The following is a 19,816-nucleotide window of genomic DNA, read 5'->3' on the forward strand; positions in this document are numbered from 1 at the left end:
ATATATATATATATATATATATATATATACATACATATATACATATGGGATCCGTATGGATCCCTGAATGGCAACATCACCGAAACAGATTCGGCCGGGCATACTTGCGCAAAAGTGCTTTTCACCGAAGAAGCACTTTTGTGTAACTATCCCTGTTGCGGAGATCGCACTACAGTGGGGATAAGGGAAAATTCCCTTTTCCACATTGTAGTGCGACCTCTGAGTGAGAATATTAAAGTAGGGGGGTGTGGGGTTGCTGGAGGGCTTGCCCCCTGCAAAAATGTAAATATAATGTATTTTTTTAAACACACTAACCGAAGCGCTTTTTCGGTAAAAGCGCTTTTGTTAAACTTTCGTTAAAGTGTGCTTGGTGATTGTGGATTCTGACTATTGAACTTTCGTTCAACAGTCCTAGATCCATATATATATATATATATATATATATATATATATATATATATATATATATATATACACACACACACACACACATATATTTTAATATTAGATATAGAAAGAAAAAAGTTAAACTTGAAGATTAAATATATAACAAAATTTCACTTTGCTGCGAGAGAATGGCTGACGCACCTTGTGACAAAAGCAGCAAACGAGATTTGAGGTAATAGAGAGGCATTGTGGGTGGAGTATTAACTTGACAACTTTTGGCTGGCGTGAGCTATGTAACTGATGAGTTGGTTTCAAGGGTCGGAATCATAACTGAGGTACAAGATAAATGAAGATTGACATCAGATCATTTATTACACCATACAAGGTATTTGTGCTTTAGCAAATCATTAATGGCATACTTATTTAAGGACTTCATATCCCCCTACAAATGAATAAAAACTTCTAAAAGAATAATCAAATCAGTTACTACAGAATTCAAAAATTACTTAAATCGACTAAGAGAAGTCACACAAACAATATAAAACTAAATATTAAGTACAGCAAAGTTGTAATCTCTGACCATACAAGTTGTGAAAGTCGCATAAAAGCTGAAATTTGTTTACATCATGTGTGAAAACTCGCAGTAGCTACTGCTCATTATCACACCTCTCATCAATGGTAAAGATCAACAAATCACAATCCAATACAGGATTGTTTGGATAAGTTGTGGACTGTCCTTTCTCCAGTCTGTGTGAATTTATAACTAACTAGGCCCCTTGGGATGGCTAGAGTTTGCCACTAAAGCCTATCCCTTTCTTATAACGAGAGAACATAAAACAAAATATAAATCAAAGTAAATCTTGTCTGTGAGCTATCCCTTCCTACAAACAGTGAAAAAGTGTGTACAAAAATAAAATATAAATTAAAATAAAAACTTCTCTTGCCAAGCTACTGAATTAATCACAAGCCAATTCAAGATCGTTTAGATAAGCTCTATACGAAGGTATATATATATATATATATATAGGGTGGGTATAGCTACTCCAATACTGACCTATTTGAATATCTTCTGTTACGATATGCTTACTTAGAATTGTACTATGATCATCATTAGATCACTACTGTAGTAGCCAAAGCTATTCTTGTAGATAACCACAGTTCAGATAGAAAATGGGAGGAGGAAGTAGTTTAAAAATCCAGAAGCCCATACTGACTGGTCCAAACAAAGCTTGTTCTGCACCTGGAAAACAAATCCAGTGTGTAATGCTTAGTGAATAAATGTACAGAGGATCAAGTTGCTGCCTCCAGCCTGCTTGCAGATTCCACTTTCCAGAAATCCAGAAAGGAAGCCTAAGTCTTGGGTCCTGCCTGGAAGTGGCTTGCTATGTTGAGTATAAAAGTGAGAGACACCTCAAAATTTTCTGCTTCGACACTACTAATCTTTTCTTACCTTCATAGGGGGTTGGCTTTCCTGAAGGATTTAGTTCTATCCCTGCAGTAGCTGACTTTCCTGTAAAAAATCATAAGTATGAAGGACTTTCTTCCTTGTTTTTAGATTCAGAAAAGACATCAGGAAGATTAACAGGTGGCTCAAGGTAAGGTCGAAACTGATTGAGTTACAAGCTAACAAGCAGTCTTCCTTAAATCAGCTCAGTGAGCAGGTTCAAGTGGAAGAGTTACCTTTTCAAGCACAAAATAAAGACCACAAGGAGAAGCCACTTGTTTTCTAAGTAGATGGGCATATAAATTCCCTTTCAAAAACAGGAAGAGGGGATCCAAGGGCAAAGCTGCAGAAATGGCCAAAAGATAAACCTACATAACAGAGTAAAATAAAAATGCCAGAGCACATTAACTCATTCAAACAGTCAAAGACCAGAGGCAACCGGGCCTTAAAAGGTTCCTGTTTTTGCACTGGCACCACCTAGGAAATATTTTCCATTTACACATCTGATTTCCTAAAACCATTTTTTTATCCTCCTTCAATACCTGCTGCACACCCTCAAAGTACAGTTGTGCAGGTCCTAGTTACCTGTAACAATAGATCGAATTTCACACAGACTCTGGCATGTGGCTGCTGTGCCTGCACAAAGTCACACCGGCTGCTTACCAAACCTCACAATCCCCTCCCAATGATAGGGGCTTGGTTAAGCTCTTTCATGAGGGGAAGCCAAAGCCTAACCCCTGTTACAAACTGTCATTAAGGCTTTTAGTGCCAAGAAAGACCAGAAGCAAAAATGGTCTCAAACCCATGCAGCCAAAAAGCACAAGCACAAATAACCAAACCCATCCAACAATACAACAATGTTGGATACCATTCAACTATACAACAAATGAGTGGGTGAGCAGTTGCTGCCATGGAGGCAGTGTGAAATTTGAACATCTACAGTTTCAGACAAGTAGCACTTGTGCAAATGTATGGTCATTCACACTGCCAAACTGGCATACAGGTAGATTCCCAAAGTTTGCCCTACTTGGGAGGAAGGATAAAGATCCAGGAGCCCCTGGGAATGGCCCTTGCAAACCCTACTCCAGAACTTAAGAATCCAGTTTGTATTGTCTTTTAAAGGAATAAACAGAGCAGATTGTGGCCTCTAGAATGCTTTTTAAGTTCACTCCTTTCCAACATGCCAGATATGATATGGATCTCCTGGAATGTGTTTCAACATCGCCTGGAATAGATTTACCATGTAGAGAGAAAAATAGCAGAGGACAACTAGTGAGCAATTGAGCTGACTCATCTCTTATTCTGGGGTTAAGTTGTTACATACGCACCATAACATTCCATCTGTGTTGTCCATTTTCATTCTTCCTCAACAACTGGGGCTCGGATCAGACTCTGCTGTTTTTTTTTAAATCTCATGGCTACTGGAACTCTCTAGCTCCTCCCTTATTCATAATGCCCTATTCCCCCTAACACACCTCAGATCTTGTTTGCTGGCCTTATAGCTTCATAGGACTATTATAACATTAGTATGAGAAACCAATATCTGGAGCTCTAAAAGATGAACACACTGGTTTGCCTTATAACCTTCTCATACTTCCAGATGTTATATACTAAATGCTACGGGGCTGGTGGGAGGAAAGTTGAGGAAGAATGAAAATTAACACATATGGAGCATTATGTAAGCATGTAACTTCTTTATCTGATGTCAATTATGCATTACTTAACTGGGACAGTGTCCCCAGCTGCCTAAAACCCTAGAGAACTCTAACGAAGGATATTCCTCAGTATTGTTGAGCCCAAGGCTGCTCTTCCCCTAGAGACCCAATCTAATTTGTAATGGGTAATAAGTGTATGAGGATTAGCCCAAGACCTTGTTAAAAATACGGATGATGCTGCCATGTACCTGATTGAATGGGCTATCAGACCAGCCCAATTTGTTATAAACAAAGGATATGCAATAAGTCAACTATCTGGCTAAAGTTACATTTTTAACTGGCTTGCTTAATTTCAATACCGCAACACAAATCTGTTTCTGAAATTTTTTCTTTTATGCAACTAGAAACAATTGTCTGAACAACCAACAAATTTAACATGCATTCACCTTTATTTGTGAAATTTGGGAAGAAAACTGGAAGATTAATGGACTTTTGTGAAATTTGGGAAGAAAACTAAGATTAATGGACTGATGTTGGATTCTGACACCATCTTAGGAAAAAAGGGAAGATTGGTTTGTAGTGCTACCTTATCTCTATGAAAGATTAGATGAGAATGCTTAGACGACCAGGCTTGAAGTTCAGCAAGTCATCAAGCAGAGCTTATAGCTACCAAAAAGATAGTTTTCTACATTAAAAATCTCAGCTCACATTTTGCAGTTGGTTCAAAGGGAGACCGAATTAAAGCTTTTAATACTAAATTTAAATCCCATGGTGGAGCTGAATCTTTAAAAGATGGTCTCAGAATAAGGGTACCCCTCATAAAGGCTTCACAAAGTTTCGAGGAAGCTAAAGTGGAATTGATAACTCCTATAAGATAGTTAGAAATAGTAGCTTCATTGAAATTTAACAATTGAGGAACTAGCCCCTTCATTTAAGAGTGTTGCCAGAAACTCAGCGTACAATTGTGTAAAATCTTATAATGGTAGATGTCTTTCTCTTCACTGTTGCAGTATACATTACAATAGGGATCCACTGCCAATGGTGGCACAATGTCCTGCCACTATACCAGAGTTTTAGATTGCTTCAATGTACACTGTACATGTCACATCTGCTCCTCATGTAGCATAGAGCAAAAAGGCAACGTCCAGACATATCATCCTCAGAACTGAAAGATCCAAGTAGGAATGCCAGTCCAAGGAAAAGAGAGGTAATTAGTACATCCAGAAGGGAAACAAAACAGGGGGTGGAGAGTGGGAGTGCATATTGCAACAGTGAAGGACAGCTACCGTTACGTCAAGATTTTACACAACTGTACTATGTCTTTATACTTCATTGCTGCAGTATTCATTACAATACAGAGTGCCAGAGCTCAGAAAGACAACATGGAGGAGGGAAGAACCAGAAGAGCTCTCTAGGAAGACATAAAGGGTGTCCCTAGAAATACCAGCTCTACCTCTGGAAATTCCATCCAGCTTGTAGTGCTTGCTAAATGTATGCACAGAAGTCCAGGCAGCAGCCACAAGAACAGAGTGAGTATCCAAACCCTTATAAAAAGCGCCAGAAGACAGAGCTCTAACAGAATGAACCTTACCAGAAGGAAGGCTCTTACCATGAAAGGAACAAAACGAATTGGCTTTAAAAATGCAAGAAGAATTAGTTTTCTTGGAAACAGCCAATCTTAAGGACCTAGGATGAAAGGAAACATAGCTGATCAAATTTACAAAAAAAGTCTTAGTCTTATCCAACTAAAATCTGAATCGTCTATGCACATCCAACATGTGCAGCACCTTCTTACTGGCAGAGTGCATAGAAATGAAAAAGTGAGCAAACAGACCGATTAATACGAAAGGACACCCTGTCCTCATTAAACACGAAAAGAGGACAAGCCATCTGGCAGAAGGGCTAACAAAAGTAGTCTTCAAAGAGCAATATTGCAAGGAAGCTGAAACTCAAAAGGTGCCTAGATCATTTTTTTCTAAAAAAAAATAAGATCCCAGGGAGGAGGAGCAAGCTTCCTGGGAGGATTAAGATGACGGACACCTTTATGGAATTGTTTAGCCTCAAACCTAGAAGCTAAAGAATGCAGTAAAGGCAGACAAGTAGAAATAGCTGACAAGTGGGGCTTAACAGAAGAATAAGCCAACCCAGCATTGACAATTCACACAGGTGACAGAACCAAGGAAGCATCCACAGAAAGTGGATTAAGGTTATGAGAAAGACACCAAACAGAAAATCTCTTCCATTTGGATAAGTAGGATTTCTTAGTAGCATGTTTCCTGGCTTCCTGCAGGACCCTAATTACATCCTCAGAACAAAGGGCATATATTTGGCACCAAAATCCTATCACCCACAATGTCAATTGAGGAGTGGATAGGTGGGGATGGATGAAAGACCCCTTGCCTTGTTTGAGCAGGTCAACCATGTGAGGTAACTTGTGATGATTTCCCTTGGCTAAATGCATTAGAGGGGAACCAATGCTGCCCTGGCCAAGAGGGAGTCGCCAACAAGATTTTGAGAGCATACTGTTGTATTCTAAGCATGACTTTTGGAATGAGGGGAAGGGAAGGAAAAGCATAAACAAAATCCCCTTCCAAGAAAGAGAGGGCATCCACTTTCCAAATCAAAGGACCTGGGATTCTGACACAAAATAAACAAAAGTTGTCTGTTCAAAAGGGAAGCATAAAGATCTATTTGAGGAATACACAACTGGTGGAACATGTCCAGAACATTCCGGTGAAGCATCCATTTGTGGGATTGTGTTATGGACCTGCTCAGAGTCTGCCACAATGATTTGACATGAAGGAATGTATACTGCCAGAAGAGTCACTTGGAAGTGGATGGCTAGTTCCTACACTAGGCTTGCCAACTGGCAAAGATAAAACCTTGTCATCCCCTGTTCATATACTACATTACTGTTGTATGGTCTGTAAACATCCTTAGGAGGCCCTGGGAAGAAAAGAGGATGAAAAGCCAGAAGAGCTCTCATCTCCTTGAAGTTGATGTGGTCTTTCTGTTGAAGAGGTGATCAGACTCCCTGCACCTTTAGGGAACCAAAAGATGCTCCTCATCCCATGTCTGAGGCATCTGAACAGCTCCTGAGAGGGAAGAGGTAGATGAAAAGGGAGTCCAAGATTGAAAGTAAACTACTGAACTACCTGCTTGAGACATGCAAGATGAACTAAGAGAGGGACTGAGAATGCTGAGTCCAAACTGACTTTAGAAACCACTGAATTTCTCTCGTGGAGTTTGGTGAAAGGGAGCATAGGAATAGTGGCAGCCATGAACCTCATAGCTCTTGGAAATTCTCTTGTTGTTACTGAGATCAGATGAAGAAGGGACTGAAAAAAGGAAATGAGAGTTGGAGCCTTGGAAGGAGGAAGGGATGCCAGCATAGGAGCAGTCTGGATCCTGCAGCCCAAAAACACATGATCCATAGGAGTCAGAAAGAACTCTGAAACTTATAGTGAACCACAGGCTCTGTAAGAGAGACTGCAAAGTGAAGCTTTTGCAGCAAGATCTCGAGAAAATGCCTGAAAGAGGAGGTCCTTCCAAGTAGGGAAGGACTTGGATAACCCTTAGCCTGCAAAAAGCAATCAAAGGAGCGAGGCAATTGGTGAATACCCTTTGGGCAGCAGAAAGGAAAAAGGGAAAAGCAGAGAACTGAAAATGCCAGGAAGCAACAGAGAAATGTAAAAACTTCCTGAAAAGGGGATGAATTGGGATATGGAGATGAGCATCCTTGAGGTCCAGAAACACCATGTAAGCCTGAAGTAAAAGAGGAAACAAAGTCTGAAGGGACAACATTCATAAAGAGAGAACCTTCAGAAATACATTTAGATGACAGAGGTCTGAAATTCGTCTCCAAGTACCCTCTTTCCAGGGTACTAGGAACATCCTGGGGTAAACCCTCCTCCGCCTTTGGGACACTGGGACTTACTGAACACTACCCTAAGTCAAGAAATCCAGAAGCACCAATGGAAAGGAAGACAGCTGTTCCAGAGGGGGCTGAGGAATTCTCATTAAAGGGGAGAAAGATTTTCAGACTATGAAATACCCTTGGTGGATAAATGACATAACTCAGAAGTCCTGAGTAATCTTTAACCAAACCGGGAGAAATACACAAAGGCAAAGAGAAACAGGAATGTGGCTGGGAAGAATAGGATAGACAGCATAGAAAAAGGAGACTTCTAGGGTACAGAAGTTGAGTAGCTTTAGCAGGAGAGTACCCCCCCTTTCTTACCTGGGGGGATGGCAAGATTGCTTACAAACAAAAGCTGGCTTATGGGGTCATTTCTCTGACACTTGGGTACAGGAGAAACAAAAACATGTTTAACTTCCTGTAACGCCTTACCCTTATCCTGTAGGGACCTAAACAAATCATCAGCAGCTTTGTCAAACAAGTGGATGTCCCCTGGATAATAAACAACCTTAAAATCAGGCAAAGTTTGAAGCCGAAGCCAAGAATATCTCCTCATCACAGACCCAAAGGCAGCAACACTAGAGAAGCATCAGATGCATCATAACTACACTTTATGAAATGACGAGCCACCTGGGAGGAAGTTCCTAACAATGAAAGAACAGAAGTATTCCCTTCAGAGTCTGGAAGATCAGAAATTACCTGAAATCCCTTGGAAAGAGCCAAAATGCACTTGGACAATGGGTCTGATGATTGACAACCCTAAAAGCTAAAGTAGCAGAGGTGCAAACCTTTTTCTCCAACCTTTCCATGGCACTGCTATCTTTATCCGACAGCAATAACTTAGAAGGAAACTGAGATGGCTTATCAGAAGCCAGACACCACCGAAGGGTCAGCAGAAGGGCACTTAGACATTTAAAGTCCTCCAGCATCCCATGAAATCTATCAGGTTTCTTGGGAGCAGGGGGTTGGGAGTGAGGAGCCTTAGAAGCATTAGGAAAGGCATCCAACAATGCAGCCAGAACTGGAGGTGCAGCAGAAGTCCTGGGAGAGTCCATCTGAAGGAGCTCATATTACCATTTTTCTGCACTTCAGAAACCACAACACAATCCCATTTTAAAAAAATGCCATCATTCTAGTGATTGAGCCCCCAAAATAACTTCCCTCCTAAGAAGCATCAGGACTAGTAGATTCCTCTTCCTCAGCCCCATAATCTAAGAGAGAGGGAATCTGAGAGGAGTAAGCAAGAGATTCTTCATTTGAATCCACTTACTCCTCAGAGGAATCATGTTCTCTGGGTCTTTTAAAGGAAGTACAGGACCATGTAGGAGCTGAAATAGAAACACCCTGAGGAGGTTTTAGAGCCAAAGCATTAAACAACTCCAAGTGAAATTTTGCCACTTGATGGGTCCCTCAGGAGATGGAGAAATGTTTGGTTTTCTGCTTTTTCTTTGAGGGGGATGTCTGCCTTATGAAATGTAGAAGGCGCTGATCCCGGACAGCGTTCTGTTATTGTAGTAGGAATGTCTTCCCTGACTAAAATTTGAAGAACATTCCAAGGCCCCACAGAAATAATCAGCTGCAGTTCTCCCTGAACGTCCGATGCAGACGTCTGCAAGGCTTCCAAGGACATGCCTAAGATACGATCCCCACTAGCCTCTGAACTGGCTATGGCCAAAGAATTCAAAGAAGGAACTGGGGGAAACCTGCAAGCTTCACTCGCTTCAGGAGAGACATCCATTGGAGGCTGAACAATCCATCCTAGACTTTTTCGCCTCCTACACGGGCAGCTGCCCCTCAGAGCAGGAAGTTCCTTCCATAGTGTCCTTTGCTAAAATCTTAAGACATTGATTCTCCAGATACAAAGCCAAAGAAGTCATTCTACTATGGAGGGTTTTGGGAATAAAAGCCTGACAAACAGAACAAGATGTATGCTCATGAGAAGCACCAAGGCAAAACAAGCACTGCTTGTGATGGTATTTATGGGGAATCTGTATCCCACACTGAAATTTACCCTTCTTGGAGGGCATGAAACCCCACAAGCAATAAAACATAAAGATAGGACACAAGAAACCCCAATGAAGCACTTATTTGCAACAGCTTGGTGAACCAGGAATGGAACAGGTGTTCAGACCAATGGTCGAGAGATGGCATTCAGACTGGCGGCACAGAAGTTCTGAGGCTGGCATGTCAAGATGTCAACTGACGTGCCTTAAAGCAACCTAAAAGCTTTGGTATACTGGCCAGATGTCAGGCCACCCATGGCAGAGGATCTCTACTGTAATGAATACTGCAACAGTGAAATGGAATATCTTTTATGTAGTGGTGTTGAAACAGTGTCAATTTTTTTTTGTTGCACCCAAAAAACAAATCTTTTTCATTTCCTTCTGTAAATCTTCCTAGTGAAGGCTTTACTGGAAGTATATGATGGATGTTGAGGAGAGTCTAGGTTGTCTTGCTGTCAATGGAAGTGGAGAAACCATGCAGTTAGCTTTAGCTTTGAGAGGTCCAGATGAATAGTGTCTGTTGGGTGTGGCAGGATGTCTGGAACTGAATCTAGAATCCATGCAGGATAAACTAGATGAGACTAAAGAAAGGGGAACCAAATCTGACGAGGCCAATAAGGGGCAATGAGGATTACTTTTCATCCAAGATGCTTTCTGGAGAAATTTGGGTATTAAGGGAGTTGGGGGATACGCATAGAGAGAGGGGGGCCAACTGTGAAGGACAAGGTCTCTTGGTGATTACCCCAAAGGCGGAATCAGGGCAAAGAACCTGCTGCCCTTGTGAGGAGATGCAAAGAGATCACAGCAAGGTTGTCCCCATTAGCAGAATATATTTTCCACAACTGTCATGTTTAAAGACCACTTGTGAGGTAAAATGGACCTGCTCAATTTGTCTGCTGTCACACTGGATTTCCCCAAAATGCATGTTACTATCAGAAATCTACTGGATATGAGATTGCCTATTGCCACATTCTGAGCTTCTCGACACAGCGAGTAAAATGTGGTTCTTCCTCATTTGTCTGACTGAATCATAATAGTCACAAAAGGGAGACAGTCTTGAAAGGCCTGCAATGCTAGGAGTACTGCTATCATTTCCAGAACACTGATATGCTAAGTTGGCCTCTTTGGGGGACCATGTGTCTTGGACCGTCTTTCCCAAGAAGTTTCTCCCCTACCCAATTTGGAAGCATCTGTGGTCACAACAGCTGAGGGAGAATGAAGGGATGGCCTTGTAAATCCTGATCTGATCGAATTCACCACAACAGGTACTTCTTGCATGGCTCAGTTATCCTGATCTGAGTGGACATCAGTTGATGTAGAATGGACCACTGAGTTGCTAAGGTCCACTGAAGAATTCTTATATGGTATTCTTGCTAGCAGAACGAACCATCACTGTAGAAACTGACCCCAAGGCTTGCAGAATTAATAGAGCCAACGGAGAAGAATTTTTAATCATCCTTTGGACTTGAAATCAAATAGTCTGAACCCTCGGTAAGGGAAGGGAGGCTGTTACTGATGCTGTGTTGATCAAGGACCCTACGAACCCTAATGCCTATGATGATTCTAATGGAGATTTGTGGTGGTTGATGGTAATTCCTAGATGACAGCAAATCTGGAGTACATATCTGAGCTTTTATCAGAAGATGCCTGGATGGAGCAGTTATAAGCCAGTCGTCCAAGTAAGGAAACACCCAGAACCCTTGCCGTCTCAAGTGAGCTGGTATTACTGCCATGCATTTGAACACCCTGGGGGCTGTGGTGAGGCCAAAGGGCAGTGCTCTGAATTGGTAATCACTGTCTCCCAACCGGAAACGTAGGTATCTCCTGGATCATCTGTTGATTTTTATATAATATTACAAATCCCCTTTACATGATCAAATTTTCACTTACCCAAAATGTAAAAGAACAAGACAATTTCGTCGAACACTTACTTTCACTAACACACGAATCACCAGAATTTTACTCCAGGAAAGGAAATACTTGGTCACCATGGTAAACTTTGCCCTTTTCCCCCACTGTAGTGCAATACAGTTGGTATACTTCTTTGGTGGGGGTGAGGCCCCCGCACTTGGGTGGGTTTGATTTTCTTTCATTTGTTTAGTTGTGGTGGCCACGTGGTTCCTTTCCCAGAGTAAAACTGTGGTGACCACTGTGTTCATTAAGTTTTCAGCTAAGACATCTCATCTTTTAAATTTCAGGTAAGGGAAAATTCAATTATGTGAATTAGATCCAACAGTATGCATCCTGAAGATCTACTGACTACATCCAGTTGTCCTTGTGCAAGAAAGGCAAAATGGACTGAACCATGACCGTCCGGAACTTTGTGTACTGAACCGATTTGTTCAAGTTGCTGAGATCCAAAACTGGTCTCCAGACCCTATTTTCTTTGGCACTAAAAGGAATATTTAATTTCCAGATTCTATCTGGTGTGGGGGAACGTCTGATGACTCTCTTCCATCAGCTTTTTTTTACTTCTACAGCTACTATTCTGCTTAACATTTATGGAGGGGGTAAGTAAAAGGGAATTATATAACCTCTGGAAGAATATTCTGCACCCATGTATCATCTGTAATTGCTAGCCAGGCTCTCTGGTACAGGGATACATGTCCCGTCTGCCTCCAGAGATGTGCAATCAGGCATCCTTTCAGGAGTGCTGATAGGGTCAGAGAGAATCTGTGGACCCTTGGTCTGCAGGCCTCCCACTGAAGCGAAGGCTGTGTCCTCCCATTAGAGTGCCCCCCTCTTCCCCCTGCTGGATCTATCTCCATGTAGGTCTTGGAAAGGACCCTGGGACTTTCTGAACCACTTTTCTGACCTCAAGAAGGTTCTTTGAGGGGTCGAAAAACATGCCCACTGCAGAGAGTGTCTTACCATCTTGTTCAAACCTGGAGTGTGTCCTTTACCTTAGGGCCACACAAAACTTCTGTCAAAAGGTGCATTGACAAAGGACTTGAAGGCTCCGCAAAATCACAGGTGCATCCAGGCATGCCTACTAACTGAAATGCATGACCCCACTGCCCTTTAAGTAGCTGCATATGAGATGAGCCTCATGGACAAATTTGCAATCGATTGTAGGGTAGCCAATTGCAAGGCAACATAACTCTATTCCTCCAAGTACTGGTCCCAGAGAGGAATTTGCAGAGTTCTCTAATCCAATCCCTCAGCAATCTAGTGAAGTGTGCCAAATAAATCAGTTATCTCTGTTCAAAGGTTGCTGAACCATACACATGCTTTCAAAATCTGTCCAACAGCCTAGACTCCCTAAGGAAATGGACAGATGAACTCTGTTCCACAAGCTCTTTCTTTGTGGCCTCTGCTATGACCTTGCTCAAAAAATCTCTTCCCTTCAGTGATGCCATGATCCTGTCTGGTTTCCTGGGGATTGGCTCAACAGAGTCTGGTTCCTTCCATGCCCATGTAGAGATCAAATCAATGAGCTTGTCGGTGAGCTGAGTCAACCAAGAGGTAGATGGACCAGACACAAAGGCTTCCAGGAATATAGATTTCTCTTGAGAAAGGTTATCAGCAGGCCAACCACCCCTTTGTCTGAGGATTTCCAGGATATCTCCAAAGGAGATGTCTTCAGATGGTAAACTCTCATCAAAATTGATATCTTCAGTGACTGACTCTTGAGGACAGTAAGTGCCTCCTCTTGCTCTCTCTCTTCCTAGGGACTTCTTCGTTGGGATGCTCCGGAGAAGTATCAGAAGTATACCCTGCTGGATAGCCTGGAGACTTTGGGCTGGCTGTCCCTGTGCAGCAGAGTGAGGAGCCTTAAGGCACAAAGACATATGGGATCTAGAGGACCGATCTGAAGGTGGAGCTGTCCATCCTCCAGAAGCAAAAAACACTTTCCACCACCTCAAAGGCAGAGCGCTCCAGGGAAAAGGAGGCTGATGGAGCCTTTAAGACAATCTCCCAGACTATCAGCTCCCTCTGACCCGAAGGCAGTCTACGAGAGGCAGAATTCAAGGCTACGCTGTCCAATGTACAGGATTGAGGAGCAGAAACTACTCAGACAACTTCAAAGTCGAGTTTAGTACCTCAAATCAAATACCAGGCTACAACTCTTACCACACTTTTCGGCCACCAAACCAGGATCGAAACACTAAAGGTGGAGGAGTGTTAATATTCACCAAGGATATTCACACCACCAGGCTAGTTGGCCAACACAATGTGTCTGAAATTCTCCAAGTGCAACTAACACTAAGTAAGACTACAATCCAAATTGTAGCTTGCTACAGATCCCCCACCATACCCCAAGATTCTCACTACACCTTTCTAAACATACTGGAAAATATTAAGATAGAACCAAACACCCTAATACTGGGTGATTTTAACTACCCTGCCATTAACTGGGAAAACTACTCATGTCCCAACACCTTTGCGCAACGGTTCTTGGAATTCATAAATTCCAACAACCTGGATCAACTAATCCATAGTCCCACCAGGGGCTCCAATATCCTAGACCTGGTCATTACCAACATGGGAAATCAATGCTCCATACCTATGGTCACCCCCTTGTTAGTCAGGTCTGACCATAAGCTAATCACCCTTAACATCCACATCCCACCCCAACCCCCAGTAAAGAAACCACCATAAAAAACTTCTCCAAAGCCAACTTCATGCTACTCAAGTCAGAAGTGACAAACTTCATGACACCCATGCAGACGGGAACTGAAAGTTCAACTGCTGAATCCTACACTAAGGCACTGTACGAGCACATCCACTCATGCATGAATCGTGCCATCCCAAATAGAACCAAAATGCTCCCATCCAAAAAAAGGAAGCCAATCTGGTGGTCCCCTGCCACAAACAAACTTTACAACAAAAGGAAGAAACTTTTGCAGAAAAGAGGAAAATCCCAGGATGCAAAAAACTCCCTTACTAGTCTCAGTAAGAAACTGAGATGCCTAATAAAATCCTCCAAAGCTAGTTACGAAAATAAAATTGCCAAAGATTCCAAAGACAACCACAAAGCATTCTATAACTATATCAAGAATCTAAATGGCAATGCTCAGATCTGCTCTGAGCTAAAACAGAATGGCATTAAATATACTGATCCGAAGGATATTGCCAATATCCTGGCTGATCGATTCAGTGTCAACTTCACCCCCCTCTGACCCCCTAAATGGCCCATCTCAATACCGGAAGATTGCCAAATTCCAGTAATAACGGTCACACAGGTACAAAACGCACTTTCTAAAGCCAAGAATACAGCATCCATGGGACCAGATGACATGCCGGGCTGTGTACTACATGAACTACAATATGAACTGGCACCTCACTTAAGTGTCATGTTTAATCATAGCCTCACCTCAGGTTTCGTGCCCACTGAGTGGCGCAGAGCTACAGTTATCCCAATCCACAAGGGGGGATCCAACCTGGATCCCGGAAACTACCGTCCCATCAGTCTGACAAGCCTTATCTGCAAGGCCATGGAGCGTATTATCATGGAACTTATAAACAAAGACATTGGCAACCTTCAAACACTGGACCCCACCCAGTTTGGGTTTGTGAAGGGCCGATCTTGTCTCCTGAACCTGACTGACTTCTTTGAATCAGTCTCCAGAGCCATGGACAAGGGTAAGGTGGTCCACACAGCCTATCTAGACCTTACCAAGGCCTTTGACACCATCCCCCACTCTGGAATCATAGATAAACTTACTAAGTTGGGCATTAATCCCTATGTCACCCAATGGGTTGCTAAATGGCTTACTGATAGAACCCACACTATAAAAGCAGCCGACTCCAAATCCAGCTCCAGACAAGTGACAAGTGGAGTACCTCAGGGTTCAGTCCTGGGGCTGCTTGTTTGGCATCTACTTCTCTGAATTACAGGTCAACACTAAGGGACTCTGGCTAACAAAGTTTGCAGATGACTGCAAACTGGGAGCCATTATTGAATCCCCAAATGATGTGGATACTCTACAAAAGGGCCTTACAGAAACAGATGCTTGGTGCCAGAGCCATGGGCTCAAGTTCAGTGCCAAGAAATGTATTGTTATCCCCTTTGGGAAAAAACATGTATCCATGAATTACCATATAGGTGGCAGTACACTAAACACAGAAAGTGTGATAAGAGACTTAGGGACACAGGTGGACAGTGGTCTCACCTTCGATAACCACATTGCCACAACAGTCAGGAAATCCTTCTATGTGGCACACCTCATCACGAAGGGCTTTTCATCCAGAAAAAAGGAGGTCATTGTCCCACTGTACTCATCCCTCATTAGACCCATTGTAGAATACAACACCCCATTTGGTATGTACCTCTCAAGACATCTGCAACTACTGGAAAGGCCTCAGAAATACTTCACTAAAAGAATCACAGGCCTAAAGCAGATGCCCTACGCTGACCGCCTTAAACTCCAGCTATACTCTGTCGCATATAGTCTACTCAGAGGTGATCTCTGCTTAACATACAAGGCCATGTCAAACTCAGAGCTGTTGGACATGCTACACTTAAAGAAATCCCAATCCCTCAGAGCTACACGCTCCAGGGATCTAAACCTTGTCATCACAATAAACAAAACATGCTGGAGGGATAGGTTCCTGACCCAGAGACTCCCCAGACTCTGGAATAGATTGCCCATACATGTCAAGCAGAGTGCTTCTTTGGACCTCTTCAAGAGGAACCTTGACGATTGGATGGGAGAAAGGAAATTCACCTCAGGGATCACGTCAGTCGCCCTGCTAGACAGGGGTCCAGGAAAGTAAATAATGTGGGAAGAAATAGCCAGGGAATTGTTATGGCTAGGCTTGTATAGGCCCTAGGGCTGATAGCCTAGTACCAACCTATGAACCAATGCTTCAGCTACAAATGTCACTTGGCTCTGACACACAGAGTCAGTGCACTGACAATGTATCAAAGCCAAATATACAACAATCTTCGGATCCAACACAGACAGGCCTGGAAGATTCAGATCCAACACCTCCGAAACCGCAGATCAGAGAAGCAGAGATGGGCTATGTAGCACTAGTGAAGGTCTCCAGAACCAAAGGGGTAAAAGCCGGGAGAACTCCCATCTGAATCTGTGCCAAGATAATCACCCAATCCATGTACGCTTCTCTGATGCTCCTGGAAGAACGAGAGAGTAATGCTAGTGAGGAGGACCTGAGATATTGGCATCTCTCCAAAAAAAAGGGGGTGGCACTCAAGAAGGGACGGGATCCAAAGAGGACGCATACCTAGTTTGAGGTAATGCTTCAGATCCGAAGATATTGGATCTGATGAAACATACCGAACATCCAATGTTGACTGACCTGAAGATGTAGTTTTCAGATCCAACCATTTTAATTTTTTGAGCAGGCTCTGTTGTCAGATCAGAGGATGGAATGGAGGATTCTGACCATCCAACAGCTTTTTTCAGTGCTCTGTTGTCAGGCTTAGAGGGTGGAGCTCCAAATAGTGATTCTGAGAAAGTCGTAGGGAGAACATCTTTCAGAATAAGTTCATTCTAACGGTCTACCAAAGTGTGAGGATTGAACACTATGCAAATCTCACAATCAGCTTTCAAATGGCAGGGCCCAGACAGACACAAATCATAACCATCAGAAAGGGGAAACTTATGTCCACACTGCCTATACTTTTTAAAGCCTGAAGGCTTTTCAACCATCTTAACAAAAAAAGAGTTATGTACTTACCGTAACTTGGCATCTGTGTTATCCTACTTCACTATTCATCACTCGTGGACCTTGGATCTGACATAGGATCGGAGCCGGCAACATTATTGACAGCTTCTAGGCTCGAGTCCTCCCACTCCCATGATCAGTTCCTGTCCTCTAACTCCTCAGATTGAGTTTGCCCTAAGCTAGAAAAAAGCTAAGACAGACAATGACCACCAGATAGGAAATCTCCACATCCTCTAGATCCCACAGGACAGGGGAAGGAGGGAGGGATAGTGATGAATGGTGACACAGGATATTATCCATGTCACTATTACTCATTCGTGTCAGAGTCTCCAGCTACCCTGAATCCTGGACGGCCTCATGGAAGCACATGCCAAAGAACTGTGGAGCCAAAGGAAGCTATGTTCCTGGAGATGATGTCAAGCTTGTAGTGAATGATGAAAGTGTGAGACGACCATGTGGCTGCCGCACAAATCTACAGAATGACGGGCAAGATAGGCAGCTGACAGACATTGACCAAGTGGAATGAGCTCTGATTGGATTTGGTAAGGATAAGCCTTTAGACGAATAGGCAAAGGAAATGCATGTCAGAATCCAACAGGAAATAGTTATTTTGGAAACCACCTGACCCTTCCTGTTATGAGAGAATGCCATAAACACCTGGTCAGACTTGCGGAAATCCTTTGTTCTATCCAAGTAGAATTTTAACTGACTATGCATATCTAGCATATGCAAGAGATATTCCCCTTTATTAGCAAAATTTGGGAAGAAAACTGGCAATTGAATTGACTGGTTCAGATTTGCTGCCATGGTAACCTTAGGCATGAACAAAGGGTTAGTTCACAGAGCCACTCTATGGAAAACCATGCAGGGCAGTTTGATAGAAAGAGCCTGCGATTCTGAACTTCTAGCTTAAGTTCTGGGAGCCCGTAGGGTTTCTTGCAGGGGGGTGCAAACCCAGAGCCCCACCCCCTCCACCCACACAGATTCCCAGCCCACACAGCACCCACCCCACCCACACAGCCATTCCAGTGTCCCATTAATTGGATATTTCTCGCCATTTGTCATAGACACTGTTCAAATCTCTCAGTGTGCATACTGTTTTATGCTTTACTTCTACAACGATTACAGATATTTGGATTTCATTTACAACTTTTATTTCAAATTTTATAGCCCAAACCCTGATAGACATTTACTAAACCTAAACAAAGCAATAGTCTTACAATGAAAACAGACTTAGCTTTAAAACTTCTCTACCTTTGAAACCCACATTCACTGAAACAGCATTGAAACCCACATTCAAAGAAAATGCATCTGGCCAGTGGCAGGGTTTACCCTTTGGGCTGTTTTCAAATCATGGGCTCCTTGCACACATTTTTAGAACCATGCAAAAGTTCTTTGATTCACCTTCCTGACTGCATTAATTATGCTATATAATAAATGAATTATATACCTTGTATAATTCAGCACCACTTGTTAGTGTGTTTTAAATTTATAGTTCTGAACAATTTTCCTTTAAGCAATGAAACAAATCATACGAACCAATAATGACAACCTGCCCAATTCAGAACATTTCAACCAAAAAAAGGCCACTCAAACATCTGGCATACAATCCACCAATATCAATCAATATGCAGAATCTCTGCAGAAGTAAAACTCATCTGAATAATTCCACATTAAAAAGATCTGAAACAAATGAGTTTGTTGCTAGAAAATAACTTTATAGTTCAGTGTTTCATTTACAAATTCAGTGTCTGTTGCCCTTGAAGAATAAATTGCCTATGAGACATTAAACGAAATGGTAGTATATTGCAACAGAGCTGAAAAACAGGTTCATAGTTATTAGGTGTCTCATCCAAAGGAGAACATACTAAGGACTACAGTACCATACCCCCTTAAAATGCAAATGTACATGCTGTAGGAATAGAACCTACAGCCCTTAGTATCAAGATGCAAGTATGCTACCTGCTGTACTAACACTGCTTTAAAATTCTATACCACAATAATGATACCATTTGCTAAACAACACAGTTGCACATTTTAAGCAGACTTAACATGAGCAGCAGTAACCTTTGCTTCCCTTGAAGCTCACAATTCCTTGAAAATGCACTTTAAAATAAATTCCACCTGCTATATCTAACTAGGGCATTTCTCTCTCTCTCTGACTGTCGGTCTGTCTCTCTTTTTCTCACCCACACACCTCAACTTCTTAGTGCAGGACATCTGGACAAAGCCTAAAATAAACAGGGACAGATTATAAATATTGCTTTCCTGAATTTATAAAATTGCTAGAACAGAATTTGTGTTGGTAAGCATTTTTCTAAAGGATATGATATCTAAAACTATTTTACAACTTCAATCCTTTTTAGGAGGAATATGGGGCAAAAATTTGGACATTCTTCAAAAACCTGGACAGCTGAGTGGTATGCTACCTCCCTTTTATACACACACACAAAGGCCCCAAACTAGGGACACATTCAGAAAGTTGCTAGAATAACAGGATTTGTGTTAGAATTTATTTTCTGAAGGATATCAAATCTGAAACTCAAATGCATGTCATTTATTTAGTTAACTTTAATCCTTAGCTCATCCCAGTTGTTGTGTCTTTCGGCTTTTAGGGGTCGCCACAGCGGAACTCCGGTCCGCTAATGACTGGCAGTAGATTTTTACATGCTGGCTTGCCGGGCCTAAAGCACAACCTTCAACGAAGGAACGCCCATTCACGCATGTCGCCACACAGAAGACGCTCTGGGAATCGAACGGGCAACGTCTAACT

General features: G+C 42.4%; 1 protein-coding gene across 3 annotated transcripts in view; it reads right to left on the bottom strand.

Moving 5' to 3' along the window:
- LOC122813371 (bromodomain-containing protein 3-like) overlaps window positions 1-19,816 on the bottom strand; it is a 1,265,442-nt gene that overhangs the window by 765,305 nt on the left and 480,321 nt on the right. The gene's annotated exons all lie outside the window — the stretch shown is intronic.

This window comes from Protopterus annectens, chromosome 10.part0 (assembly GCF_019279795.1).
Source record: "Protopterus annectens isolate FY-2018-M chromosome 10.part0, PAN1.0, whole genome shotgun sequence".
Classification (NCBI taxonomy): Eukaryota; Metazoa; Chordata; order Ceratodontiformes; family Protopteridae; genus Protopterus; species Protopterus annectens.